Consider the following 15,681-nt stretch of genomic DNA (forward strand, 5'->3'; position numbering starts at 1 on the left):
AGTGAAAAGAATTTTTCTAAAATCAAGAAAAAAGGTGATTTGAAAATTAAAATATATAGAATATTTTGGATTTTCTCAAGTAAACTAAAGAAAGCCATGCACAGATTTCCCCTTTTACCTGTCCCCCAAATATGGTAAATAAAAAATTACCTTCATTGCCATCAATATAGCTACCACTTTGATTATAGCTTTGGAAAACACATTTCTCACTCATTCAACTTATCTCTGCACTCCAAAATCACAATCTTAATATGTTCAACTGCGGCCAGGATATAGTTCAAGGCAGAACTGAGGCATACCTTCTCATTCCTTCTTCTCCCCTCTGTATTTAATGTAAAACTACAGTTTAAGAGCAATTAATGCGCATCCAAAAAACTCTCAAGTCTAGCATTTCTTTTCATTTCCTCAGAATTGTTGAGGGTAATACCTTCTCCCTCAGACTGCTGTGGCTGACCAGCACTGCTACATTCCTACAACCCAGCATCCTTCCATTCCATTTCCTAGCCAGTACTCAGGGTAAATTTTCACATGGATTTGGTTATGTAGCCCTTTTCAATATTTTCAAATGGCTTCTTATTCCCCTCAAGACAAATTCTACACACCTCAACATAGCAAAAAGCCATGCATTATTTTGACCTTGCTATTCCTCTTATTCTTTCATACTCTAAATTTCAACTGTGCTTTTCTTCCCTCCATAACCAATTAAGAAACCCCTTTGTTATTTCAGGAACCTCCCACATTCTTCTCCTCATGCTCTGTGCCCCCAAATAATCACCTAGGTAAAATTCCCATGCTTTGAATTCCAACTTAAATATCACCTCTTCACAGAGGCTTCCCTTAACACTCTGCTAAGGTTGTTCATGCTCTCCTCTTTCTTCTCCACCACTTCTGTAGGCCCAGATTTCTATATGGTGTGGCAGCCAGGCTCTAAAGTCATAGGCCCCATTTGAGGTGGTCATGTAGCTCTTCAGACAAGCTGTCTCTGCCTAACAAAACGTCAGAATGTTGTTGCTCCTTTCTTTGTAATTTGGAGGATGCCTTATAGAGATGCTGATTCAAGCCTATGTGACAGCTAGCATACAGGGCAGACCTAGGTAGATGTGGACATGACAAAGCGCCATTCACCTGGTTACCTAGGAGACAGGTATTTTCCTGCTCAGTTTGTGTGTTGGTATAAAAGTTGGTTGGAGAATAAACGCGGAGAGATCTTCAGGAGAGAAGAAGCCTGAGACGCCCTTCCGTGATGACCATGTAAGCTGTGTCTGATTATTTCTCACGACTCCGTACCAGTCCAGTTAGGGAAAATAGTTATCTATGTTGGGCCCCACGGCATAATACTAGGTATTCAATAAATATTTCATTGTTGATTGAAGAATAATACCTCTCTTAGTGTTCTGTCTAAACATGACAACCAAAACCTCATAGCACTTTCATATGTAATTAACTAATTAATGCACACAAGCTGTACAAAGACATGTAATCTTGCCTGTTTCATTCATGTACATATTCCTATGGGTTTAGAACAGTCTTTAAAACTGAATTTCTATACATGTTTGTGCAAGGAAAACAGGCAAGAAAACACTGTCGCAAGTTCTGATTTAATGAATCCCAAAGATAAGTCAAAAAACAAGTATGATGCAATATTGGGATAGGGATAAATATGATAAAAGAAATGTTGACCAAATACAGAGGACATAGGGAGGGTAAGTGGTACACAAGAGCTTAATAACAGACACCCATCTGAGCTGCAGTGTGAATGACAAGTATAAGGGCTGGAGAGATGCCTCCATGGTTCATATCACTTGCAGCCTTGCAGAAGACTCAGATTGTGTTCCCAGTATCCACATGGCAGCTCAAAATTACCATTAACTCCAGTTTCAAGGTATCTAATGTCTCTTCTGACCTCTGAGGGCAATGGGTATGCATTTGGTACACAGATATATGTGTAGGCAAAACAGTTCTACACATAAAATAAAATAAATCTTTTTCCAAAAGAAAGTATAAATTCATGAGAAATGTTTGGGTATGAGTAACTCTACTGATACATCATCCATTCCGGGAATATATGTACATTTCAATGCATTTGGTGTTCATGGAACATAAAATGGAAGTGAGAGACAATAAAATAAAGGTGTGGAGGTAGAATAAATAAATGGTGGGAGAAGCTGAAATTGCCATAGAAAAGAATTAAAGGATTGGAAATTTACATTTGTTTTTACAGATAGGATTCAACATGGAGAAGGCCAAACCCAGGAACAGGCACATCCAATAGAAGATTATTACAATAAATCATATAGTTTTGTTTCTCAGAATCCCTGATAAATTACAAATAATTGAAGTTCAAATTCCCAGATTTATCAACAATATTCAACTGCTTATTAATGGACCATACAACAAAAACTCTCTTAGAAATAATTAACAAATTAAGTAAAATCACAGTCTACAAGAAGAAACACACAAAAATCTGGGCCAGCCAGATCTTCCTGGGAAGGGGAAATAGAAGAGATTTTGTGAGTGGACTGAGGGCAAGTGGGGATGGGAACAGGAGTGAGCAGGTTGGGGGTGAACAAGAGGGGTAGAGTACAGAAACAGACTACTGGAAATGGTGGGGGGATTTCAGGATCAGGTAAAAACCTGGTGCAAGGAGTCTATAAGGAACAGCACAGCTAAGACTCCTAGCAACAGTGGATATACAGCCTGAACTGGCCACCTCCTGTGATCAGGCAAGACTTCAAGTGTAGGGTGTGAGAAACCAACCTCATAATCTTTGACCCACAGTCTGTCCTGCCTATGGGATGTGCTGGAGTAAGAGTGGCCTAGAGATTGAGGAAGTGGCCAACCAATGAGTAGTCTAGCCAAAAACCCATGCCAGGGAGTAAGCCCATCCCCACACTGCTTGGAGCACCAGGAACCACCAGCGGGATGACTCAGAATGACTCAGAGACCAAGGATAGAACCAAACATGTGTGGAGGAAAGAATGTCAATGTAATGATACCTAATGATATTCTGCCATACTCTTAGATTGAGTCCAGTTGTCATCAGAGAGTCTTCATCCAATAACTGATGGAAACAGATACAGATCCACAGGCAAACATTAGGCAGAGTTCACGGGAATCCTATATAAGAGAGGGAGGAAGGATTGTAGGAACCAGAAGGGTCAAGGACATCACAAGAAAATAGCCTACAAAATCAACTAAGCAAGGCTCATAGGTGCTCATAGAGACTAGATCAACACCAGGGAGCCCACATGGGACTAACCTAGGCACTCTGAATATATGTTAACAATTGTGTAGCTTGTTCCTCTTGTGGGATTCCTAACCATGAGATCAGGAACTTTCTCTGACTCATTTCACTGGTTTTTGGGTTGCCCTGCCTGGCCTTAATACAAGGTGAGGTGCTTAGTCCTACTGCAACCTTATATGCCATGTTTTGTTAATATTCACGGGAGACCTGCCATTTCCTGTATAGAAATGGAGGAAAAATGGATTAGAGAGTGGGAACAGAAGAGGGGTAGGGGGAGAGACTTGGAGGAGAAGAGAGAGGAGAAAATGTGGCCAGGATGCAAAATTAATTAATGAATCAATTAATTAAACTATCTGGGTAGACAAGAAGGATTAGAGAGTAAAGGTATTTGCCTCCAAGCCTGACAAACTGAATTCAATCCCTATAATCCATGTGGTAGAAGGGGATAAATTATCCCTGAAAGTTGTCCTCTAGCCTCCACATGTGCTATAGCACACATAAGCCCTTCCAATTATAAGTTATGTGCTTTTAATTTATAGTTCTTCTATGCATTAATATGGAACTATCTGGAAAAATAGCAACAGAGCAATGTCACTTATAATGGCCACAAAATTAATACATCATTAATATAGTTCATCAGGAATTTAACCAAGAACATAAGGATCTCTGATATGAAAAATATTAAAAATTGCTAAAGAAAATACAAATAAATAGGTGGATAGTTTATAGTTGTAGATTAGGAAAAAACGCTATTGTTGAAATGTACTGAATGTTCTAAATGCTCAATGAAATTCCCATAAAAATATCACTGCTATTCTTCATAGAATTAGAAAAGACAGTCTTGGGATTCATATGAAACCATGAGAGTATCCAAATAGCCTAAGCATTCTTAACAAAATAAATCAGGGTGTATTATACTATCTGAGTTCAAGATATATCCTAAAGCTGTAGTAATCAAAATAGCCAATGTTAGCATAAAAACAGACACATAACAAAGGAACAAAAGAGAGTTTCCAGAAATACTTCTGTATTTATAAATAATCCATATAGAATCCTCCACCCCCAAAAAACTCACCACCAACACCACCAAGAACATACATGGGAAAAGCTGAGCACCTTCAATATATGTTCCTTGAAAAATTGGAAATGTACATGCATATGGATGGAACTATACTCCTTTTTCTCACCAGTCACAGTGATTACTTCAAAAGAGATTTAAAACAAGGTGCAGATGCTTTGAAATGGTTTCTAGGTTTCCAGATGCCTTATTACTATCCATTCCTTCTTAAATAACTATTTGGTTAAAAGAGATTAAGAATCTCTGAAATGTAGTCCAGGATCCTGATAATATATAGTCAATATGCCCATACTCATCTTAATAGTTCCCCAATACCAGTAACCCTACATATGATGAATGACAATAATTCTGGGTTTTAGGGATTTCAACAAGATATTATAGACAGCTAATGTTCTTGCATTCATGATGATCTTTTCTTTCTAATCAGGGTGCTTCACAAACACCATCAGAAATGTGTAAGTCTCTAGGTCCCTTTAGATATCATATGAGATGGAGTTTACCTGACTGATAAAGCATATGTCAGTGACTAAAGAACATTTCTAATATTAATTATGCTCTTCATTCCTATAAATGTTCGTGAAAGATGAAATGATTATTTTCCCCCAGTATTACCATTAGTGAACTATGTAGTCATGACATTTATGGTATACAGAGGAAAATGTGAGTATCAAGTAAAATATCTTGTGGTTACAAAACAAGAATCAGCTAGAATAAGCCCCCTGGGCTGGAGAACTTTTAACTCATGATCTAGAAATGAATAGTTCCAAATTCCCTTAACTGGCAACTGGTAAGAACTATATAGAGGTTAGGAAGAGAAAGATATGTGAAAAACACCTTCCAGATGTGAGTGTTTATGTATATCCATCCATTAAATGTGTCTTTTATACTCCCAAACCAAACAAAAATAATATTTTTCCATGAATACTTCCTTTAGCCATAGTATTGCCTCAAATACTACACATCAGAAATTTAAAAACTGAACTTAGGTCTTCTAAGACATAAAAGGGTAGAAGATGTCCATGCTGTTTCAGTTTACCAATAAACAAATAAAACACACAAATATCTCCAAAAATCCCCATACCTCCCTTAACATAATTTATACTTGAGGACATAATATTCTAGTTTCATTCTTAGCTAATATCAGAACTTCAGGTCTTGAAAAGAAGAGAATTACTTGAGCTTGCCAGCAGCATAAATAAGATATAATCCCAGATTCTATTAAGTCCTACATACAATCGCATTTCAGATAAGGGAACCCATGCTTCATAATTTAAGTGCAACAATGTTTCTGTTTTGATATTATCATAAAGAAATTACTTTTGTTCGCAGTGTTATCTGACCTTCATACAGAAACTGATTAAAATGTTTCCCCTTACAACAAAGACAACTGTAAATGAAAGTTGAAATGAAATATATGGCCTAGCATCATTGTACAAAGAGCTTTCTTATTCAAATAAGACACCACCTCAGAAAAAAATCTAGGTAGGCTCATTTTCCCCCTACAATAAACACAATTGTTTTATACACAAAGGATATTTTATCATTCATGACAGCAAGTTGTCACTTTCAGGGACAGCTTCAGTATAGCATGCCATGAGTATTTTATATAGTTTATTCACAAGTACTATGTGTATTGAAATGACCTCTGTCTTACAGCTAGGACAAACTTGGACACATTCCAATGGGCTTTTTCTTAATGTCACATATAAAAGACATTGGAGCAAAGAGGGTCAGTATAGTGAACCTTTTGTTTTTGTTGCATTTCTAACTTTCTGCTGATGAAGTGGGGGGGAGGCAGGTATAGATTTTCAAGCATCCATTTCTCAGGTATTTAATGTCAACCCAATATTAGAATAATTTTCACGTACCCACAGGACAATTGCAAAGCCAAAGGAAATGAAGCAGAACAAATAGACTGTCTTAATTAATGGAGGAAAAAAGGAAGAATGTAGTTTCTAGAATGACTGCATGTTTGATCATAGACTGCAGAATATACTTATTTTCCTTGCCTGTGTATGTGTACCTTTTCTATGTGTGTATAGGACACCAAAGAGACCTTTATTTCTAGAAATCATTGGGGTTATTAGAAATTTTCTGATTTAGAAAATTCTTTCAACGTAATGATCAATGTGCTCCAATACCTGTATGTTATTAAGGGTATTTAGTGAGCTTTCAGGAAAGGAATGTGAACAAAAAGAGAGAATAGAACATTTTCTAGAACATAACTGAAAGCAGTATCGTGGGCTTTTAGAATTGTAAAAGAACCACACAGTCATCTTGAAAAATCTACTTTTTAAAAACCAATCTCAGAAATACTAAGGCCAAATGGATATTATAGAGGTCATGTAAGTAGTCAGTGATGAATCTCTATTAGAACAGAATCGCCTGACACACATCCCAGCACTCTCTTGCCATCCCCAGTCATACTACATACAGATCATAGTTTGTCTCTCTTGATACATACAACTCATAAAACACAAGAACTTTATATACTGGCATAAATATACTGAAACTTACTAGTCTAAATTCACAGAGAATGCAATGCAATGTTCCTATCATCTTTTTGACAGTGTTTCATCTGGATTAAAAACAGCAGACATATTCATTGCAGAAATGATGATTTCAAAAAAATTATTATTAAATGTCTTGTGGTGAAATATGCAAAACAAGTCTCATAAATATGTCAAGAATAAAGACTCAACTCATTCTAATATGGGTAGTACCAAGGAAGTGTCTAGCTTATTAATTAGAAATTATTTTTAATTCTTTTGTCAATGTTAACAATTTGTTTGAACCCAAAACTCCGGCTTCATTAAGTGTCAGTAAGCAAGTGATAACTTGTTAAAATTTCACTGGGTCTTTTATTTCTCTCTAGGAAAACAGGCTGAATCTGATAGCAGGTCTCAAAGTAAAGGAGTCTCGGCATGACAAACAGGTGGCTCACTTTCTCAGCACAAATGAGTCAAGCTGTTACTTTCCCCCTTTTTTCTCTTTATTTCTTTTGTAATCATTTTAATTTAAAAAAATTAATTTGTTTACTTGATTCACATAATTTACAAAGGTCTGTATTTACTAATTGTAGTAACCCACTTTGAGTCTTGCCTCAACAAACATCATTTTGCTAATAAACACCAGAAGAATGCACGGGAAAAAGTGAACAAAAACTTCATAAAATCAATTGGTATTGCACAAAGAGGTCTTATGTATATGGTACATAATATAAAACTAGCTGCCAAATATTTTTTCAATACCTCTAAAAGACAGGCTTGAAATAGCTATTTTTCATAATTGATCACTTCTCGGTATTTATAGAAATTATATCCTTGGGATTGGAGAAATGGGTTAGGAATCAAGAACATTCACTGTTTTGCAGAGGTCCTATGTTCAAATCCCAGTATTCACATATCCAGCAACTATCTGTAAATGATACAGTTTCATGGGATCCAAGACCCTCTTCTGGCCTCTGTGGGCATCAGGTATGCACATAGAATGCAAATATATGCAAGCAAACACTTAGAAGTAGAAAATAAAAATTAACAAATCTTAAGAAATCTTATTATTTATATAATCCTTTAAACATTTTCTCTTTAAGATTCATTTTGCATATCTACTTTAAGAGCTATGGTTTCCTCAAAGTAAATATTCCGTTATTGAGACAATAACATTTACTGTTATTCAGAAATCGCCAATGGACATAAAATATAAGAATCTGCATAAACAAATACAGATTGAGAACACCTTTATTATAAAATGCACTGGGCCAGAAGTATTTCAGATTTATGTATTTTTCAGATTTTAGAATACCAGTTAATAGTGAATATTCTTGTTCAAAAATTCCAGATTTTTTGAGTGCTTAACTTGTATCCATAAAGGTGTCCACCACTTATCTCATTCAGTTAACTAAACATTACCTAGAATATAATGTTGTAAAAATAGGAGTTGTCTCTCTAAGCCTGAATTTGTTTTTTCCTATGAAACTTAAAACATCTCAGAGACCAAAATTTACCTGAATGTAAAATAATTTATGTTTCTACATTACACAAGTAAGTCTAAGACAACAGATCTTGTCCCCAAAAGAGTCGTGATGGTATTATACCAATGGGCATATTTTGCCAGGATTGTCATTATTGCATTTTGTTGAGTACACACCTGAGTAGGAACCCTCATTACTTCTCTTTCACAGCAGCTTGCATAGAACTTTCTAGCTATTGGTGAGCAAACTTCCAGCTCAGACAAAACTTAGTTTTTCAATGTTTTACAACACAAACGAGCTATCTTTAGCAATAATGTCTTATAATTTGGTTCAGTAGGACAACTGTGGTAGTTTGAAAAACAATGGACCTTAAAGAAAGTGGCACAATTAGATGGTGTAACCCTGTTGAAATAGGTGTGGTCTTGTTGGAGGAAGTGTGTCACTGTTCCTCCTTAAAGGCTTTAAGGTCTCAAGCCACACCTGGTGCAGGAGGCCCTTTGTAAAGTATTTGTGTTGCTTTCATTGGTTGAATATAGAAACTGCCTTGTACTTTTGATAGGGCCAAGCACTTAGGTGGGTGGAATAGACAGAACAGAATTCTGGGAAGAAGAGCAGAGTCAGGTAGACACCATGAACCTCCAGCCTAAGGCGGACATAGGTTAGAATCTTGCCTGTAAGCCACAGTCACATGGTGATATACAGATTTAATAGAAATGGGTTAATCAAGATGTGAGAGTTAGCCAAGAAGAGGCTAGATATAATGTGCCAGGCAGTAATTTAATTAATACAATTTCTTTGTGGTTATTTTAGGGGTTAAGCTAGCAGGACAGCAGGGAGCCCGGGGCTGGACACGCCCTGCTCCTCTTACTACACACACCCACGAAGACAGACCACTTTCTGTTGCCAGAAAGCCAAATATAGGACATTCAGCTACTTCTCCAGCACCATGTCCGTCTGCACACCATCATGTTGCACCATGATAATAGACTAAACATCTGAAAATGTAAGCCACCCTGGTTAAATGTTTTTTTCTTTATAAGAGTTGCCATGATCATTGTATCTCTTCACAGCAATAGAAATTGTAACTAAATCAGCAACTAAATAGCCTGTCATTGTTGGGATCCTCTGGGACCTTCCAGACCAAAAGGTTCCATGGAGGTATCCCATACCTTGTATTGAGATTTTCATAATAACTTTTGTTTCTGGGAGGAACATTATCTACCCATTAAGCATATTTCATTCAAAGGTTTTTGTTTAAAAACTAAAGTATGTTTTTTTTTGTTTTGTTTTGTTTTTGTTTTGTTTTGTTTTGTTTTTTGGTTTCTATCCAGAAAGAAGACATGCTATAATTTTCTTTATTGAAGTCTGCATGTATCTCAAGTTTAGAAATAGTAAAATAAATCAAACAGACTTTGGCGATGGACGGGTTTCAATGTTTACATAGATTCTTGGCTTATAAATCAGATTCCTCTACAATGATGTTAGCAATAAGAAATTTGAGATTGCAACAGTATCAGCTGCAGGAGTTCCCTGGCAGAGGTTTTGGGGCTCCTTAGGCATACTATCACATCATCTGTGAACAGCAACACTTCCATTTCTTTCTTTCCAAACTGTAGCACCTCAATCTCCTTTAGCTGGCTTACTACTCTATCTAGAATTTCAAGTACTGTATTGAATAGATATGGAGAGAGTGGACAGCCTTGTCTTGTTCCTAATTTTAGTGGAATGAAGGAGAGTGAGCACGAGCAAGGAACTCAGGACCGCGAGGGGTGCACCCACACACTGAGGCAAAGGGGATGTTCTATCGGGAACTCACCAAGGCCAGCTGGCCGGGGTCTGAAAAAGCATGGGACAAAACCGGTCTCGCTGAACATAACGGACAATGAGGACTACTGAGAACTGAAGAACAATGGCAATGGGTTCTTGATCCTATTGCACGTAATGGCTTTGTGGGAGCCCAGGTAGTTTGGATGCTCACCTTAATAGACCTGGATAGAGGTGGGTGGTCCTTGGACCTCCCACAGGGCAGAGAAACCTGCTTGCTCTTTGGGCTGAGGAGGGAGGAAGACTTGATTGGGGGAGGGGGAGGGAATGGGAGGTGGTGGCGGGGAAGAGGCAGAAATCTTTAATAATTAAATAAATTAATTAATAAAAAAATAAAATAAACATTTCAAGGAAAAAAAAAGAAATATAGTAAAGGTGATTCACAGCAACCCTATAACCAACATCAAATTAAACGGAGAGAAACTAAAGTATGTTTTTAATAGAATTACAAAATAGTAGCCTTTCGTGGGTTATCTTGACCCTTCCCTTTTCCCCCATCTTTCTACCTAGCTGCATTACAACTTAAATGTCTCCATCCCTGGTACTCCCCCAACCCCTTAGTCTCATGTCACATGTGTTCTGCTGATTTAGAACCACAACACAGGAGAGATCTCATATCTGGCACTGGAAACCTGGTCAAGAACCCATGACTGCAGAAGCCACTGACCCTAGGGAAGAATCTACTACTACTGCTGTTTTGCTAAACAATCATACTTTCAAACTGCTTTCTCAATATTTATGTTTATTCCCATGGATTAATGCAGTTTTCCATCTTCATCATAGAAGCTTCCTTTTATAGTATATGGTAGTTAAAACAGAAATTCACACATGGTCAAAGCATGGGTAACAAGTGACTTTGGAGTTATTTAGATCTAAATGTGCTTATATCTAAATGGGACATCAATAGCATCAAGGAACATTTCAGAAGAGGAGGCAGAAAGAATTGAAGAGCCAGAGGCTTGGGAGGAATGCTGTGCACTAGACATGACCATGGAAACCTTGAACTAAATGTGATTGTAACTACCTGCACAAGACCTGAACAAGATTAGGTCAGTCACCACTTCATCATACATGGCCCTCTAAGAGCCCATGTGAAGTTAATAGATAATGAAGGAAGGACTACATTATCCTTAGCACTGTAGTCTCTGATAGACAAATTGCACATGTTCTAGTAAACAAGCCCCATTAGTACACAGGCCAGCAAATGTAATCAACTAAGTGGATTTTGTTTTGTAAAAAGATATCAGAATAGGAAGGGAATTGCTGAGAAGAATGGTTTCAGTGGGAGAGGGAATGAAAGAGGATAATGGGGGTGAATATCCAACTAAGTATATACATGTTTAAAATTTAAGACTTTTAAAAAGTTACTGATAAAATTGTAGGGGAACATGAGTGTTACAACTCTGGAGCTTCAAAGATACCCTGACTTATCAGGAAGCCAGGCTCTACTTAGAGCCACAATAGGACAGTTCTAGATGGGTAGAGCCACAATAGGACAGCTCTAGATGGTTAGAGCCACAATAGGACAGCTCTAGAGGCTGAAGCCGCAATAGGATGCTGAAGAAGGTCTCTAGTTAGTTCCTGGCTACTTAACCCCAAAATAATCACACAGAAACCATATTATTTAAATGACTACTTGGCCCATTAGCTCTAGCTTCTTATTTGCTAACTCTTACATATAAATTTAACCCATTTAGTAATCTGTGTATCACCACAAGGTTGTGGCTTACTGGGTAAAGTTTTGGCGTCTGTCTCCAGCAGGGCTATGTGGCTTCTCCCAGACTCTGCTGCTTTTCTCCCAGCATTCAGCTTAGTTTTCTCTGCCTGCCTAAGTTCTGCCCTATTAACAGGCCAAGGCAGTTTCTTTATTCACCAATGGTATTCACAGCATACAAAGGGGAATCCCACATCAATAGAACAGCTCTACCCTGGAGGAAAGGTGTCCTGACTATCAGGAAGCCAGGCTACCTGAAGCTGAGGTGTGGTAGGGAATGTTCTCCTCGCAGAATATAGAGATCCTGCTATTCCCCTGGAGAGCTGCTACAGCTGAGTTCTGCTCTGTCCCATTATGGGAGTATACTAGCAGAGCTATCTGCTTCTTCTGCCCAAGATGTTATTTCTTTTGTTAACACTCTGCTAAAGAAAAAGCCCCTGCAGAAATGTAGCAATCTCTTCTTACTCCAATGAAAAGTTCTTACTTTTTCTGTTCAGTCTTCCTCAACCCCACTAAGGAGTGTCCTAATAAGGTTCTTCTATTTTGCTCAACCTTGCTCAACCTCCCCCCCCCACACACAAAGTGAGCATCTCAGCAAGGTTTTTCAGTTCAGTCCTCTAAGGGATGTCTCAGCCAGGTTCTTCTATTCTGTGCCTACCAAAGAAGATCGTTACACAAGACTCTTGAGAAAGAGATTATTTGGGAAGGAGGAGTTCAGGTAAGTGGCTACCTCTGCCAGGGTGGTGAAAGACAACTTGTGATTTAACAGGCAGAGGGACTTGTATAGGGCTATTTAGGGGTGGAGTTTTCCCATAGAGAAGATGGACTGGTTAGATTCTCCAGGATTGGTTAATTTAGTTGGTCAGGGCCAGAGAAGGCTCCGATTTGAGGGTCAAACTGTGTTTCTTTCACTGGTCCTTCTTAGCCTTTTGTGTCTAATCTTAGGGTCAAGGCATATTTCTTCTACTGGCTCTTATTCTAGGGACAACGTGTATTTCTTTGGCACTGGTTTCAGAGCCAGGGCATGTTTCTTTGGTCCTGGGTTCAGGGATAACATGTTTCTTTCCCTGGTTCAGGTGTCAGATCCAGGGTGTGTTTCTTTCACTGGCTCTAGGTTCAGAGTCAGGATGCTCAGTGATTGGTTGGTTTTCTTGCTTCAGTTGGCCCTTTTACCCTACAAAAATAAATTTCTGGTTATAAAATAAAACCAAATTTTTTCCCACCGAAAAGAAAAACAGAGTACCTGAGTTTCCATTTTTAGTTTTAAAAAGATGCATTTTCAAGAAAGGCCTTCCCCCTTTTCTTATCCTTAAACTCTAACTAATCCTAAATAAATCCTGAACTACAAAAATAAATAAATCCACAAATTCCTGCCTTTTATGAAACTATAAGAAACGGACCTGAAAAGGAATGAGACTCCAAAACTAAAGAAGATTAAGAACTTAGCTGTAGGTGTGTACAACAGTACATATAGGAGCCATATAGAACTCAGTGTTGTAGAGCCACATACATTTTCCAAATGCTATTGAGACCTAAAAAATCACAGTGAAAGGAAAATTCCATTTCTGCAGTAAGTGGAGAGCCAGGTGTTGCACAGCATGGGCTAAGGACAAATGAGGATTCAAAATTCCTCAAAGCACTCATTTTTCTTTTTTCAGGTATGACAAAATGGAAATGTATTTCAAAGCAATAAGACACAGCATTTTGCAACTAAAAGGAAAAAATTCATCAGGTTCATTAAGCAGCAGTCATATAATGGATATAATTCATTATATGAGCCTGGTATAATCTCAAAGCAATCCTACTTTCTCCTTCCTTCTCTTTTCTTGTATTTATTGGCTAGCCAACTCAGCAATATGATTAGGACACATTTCTAATGACAGAGGGTCAAAGTATGATTTCCGTTGTTAAAGGTTATCATCCTACATGCTAAACTGGCTTTTCTTAATTCGCTGGGTAGAGACAATTTGACCATATCTCCAGCAGCCACTTTGCAATTACATGCCCTTGGACAGGAGACATAGGATAAATACTTGTGCTGATTCATTTCTATGACCGAAAAATACTCTGTAGCTTTTGCCTTTTATCCCACTGAAAGGGAGTCAGCAGCATTACCTATGAGGTACATCTGTTCTAATAGTATTTCAGTAGTCTGAAAAGACTGTCATGATAAATATCCACAAATAGAAAAGGAGTAGTGATAAATAATATGATCCTTTTACAGAAGTATTTTTCAAAGAGGAATGAGCAGATACCCACATAGAAACTACTCAGGGTGATTTTAAGTTAAAATTCACATTCTTTCCCCCACACCAGATTCGCTACTGTACAATATCACAGTGAGATTAAGGCAATCCTGAGCAATAATAAATTTCATCCCAAACTGAGAAAGAGAAAGATACAGAGAGACAGACACAGATATTCATATAGAGAGAGGGGGGAAAAGAGGGACGCAGAAAATGCTACTAAATTGAGCATTTAACACCAGACATTTGTACAGTTCTTCTAGGGGTCCTTAAAGACACAAGAGACAAGAAGCAAGGAGCATCTTGCTCTTCCTTTCCCCAGGTTTAGAAATGAGAAGTCATTCTCCAGTGCCCTAAGAAGGCTAAAGAAAGATGATATACACCAGGTCCTTAGTTAAATACTTTCAAAATTTCTCAAGTGAAACAAAAAATAAAGTAAAAAAAAATGCTTTTAGAATTAAGAAAGAAAAAATTCTGTAGTTCAGGCACTTCACAAACAATAAATTGCTTTTGGTCAAATTAAAGCATTAAAAATTAATACATGATAACTAATATGTTTGACTTGAAAATGCAAAGAAAATCCTTGTGGGTGTTTCAGAGAAGTTTCTTGTGACCTGACAGCTGGCTATTGCAGGAAATGAAATTTCACAGTCCAAAAGGAAGTTTAGTTTAGTAGCAATTAATCTAAGATCTGGGGCGAACCACATACAATGTGAAATTCCAAGAATTTAAACAGCATATCTCAACACACTGACTTGAGAATGTTTTTACTGAATTAGAGGGCGTGGGTGGGCATATTTGAATGATAGGACTACCTACTGGGAAGCTTAGAAGGAGACAAAGAAGAGAAGAAAAGGGTGCTGACTACTAACAGCTGTAGCCACATTTCTCAAATTACTATTCAGTCAGTGCTGCTTGCAGCTCTATTCTTCCTGGAATTTTCCCTACACACACACATACACACTTTCTGATGTATCTCATTCCCAATTAATTTCCCAAATGACCTTGTTCTACGCTGCTGCTATAGAATCAGTTATACCCTATGATACTCAGAGCCACAAAACAGCACTCGAAAATAAAAATGAAGTATGTCTTTTATCACTTCTAACCAAATTCAGGATTGATGCATTGATTAAATCTCACTATGACCTCCACAGTGAAAGGTTACCCTGTCTCTCATCCATTTTATTATTTCCTGTCCCCAGCTCTTTTTGGCATTTCACTTTGAATATTCTCTCTGTCATATCTCTCCCACTGTGTAACCACCTATATAAACATCCATGTTCTATAATAGCTCTTACATCTGAACAGCTATTTATTTTATGAGCATTACAAGTAAAAATACATGGTCCTACAAGGAATATTACAGTTGTGCTTTGGGCCTGCATACTTTATGATGTCAGCAAGAGAGATCCATTAATTTACAGTTCTGTGCTCGGTAGGGAAGCCATATAATATTCTACATATATTTAGTTCCTAGAATGTAGTTTAATCAATATGGCACCTCAGGCAACCTAAAATACTGAAGGCAACATAAAAGAAAGAGTGTCAGACCAAGAAATTTTATGTCCACTGATGATGGGAATTTAATGCTTTGGAGGC

This window comes from Chionomys nivalis, chromosome X, assembly GCF_950005125.1.
Source record: "Chionomys nivalis chromosome X, mChiNiv1.1, whole genome shotgun sequence".
Lineage (NCBI taxonomy): Eukaryota > Metazoa > Chordata > Mammalia > Rodentia > Cricetidae > Chionomys > Chionomys nivalis.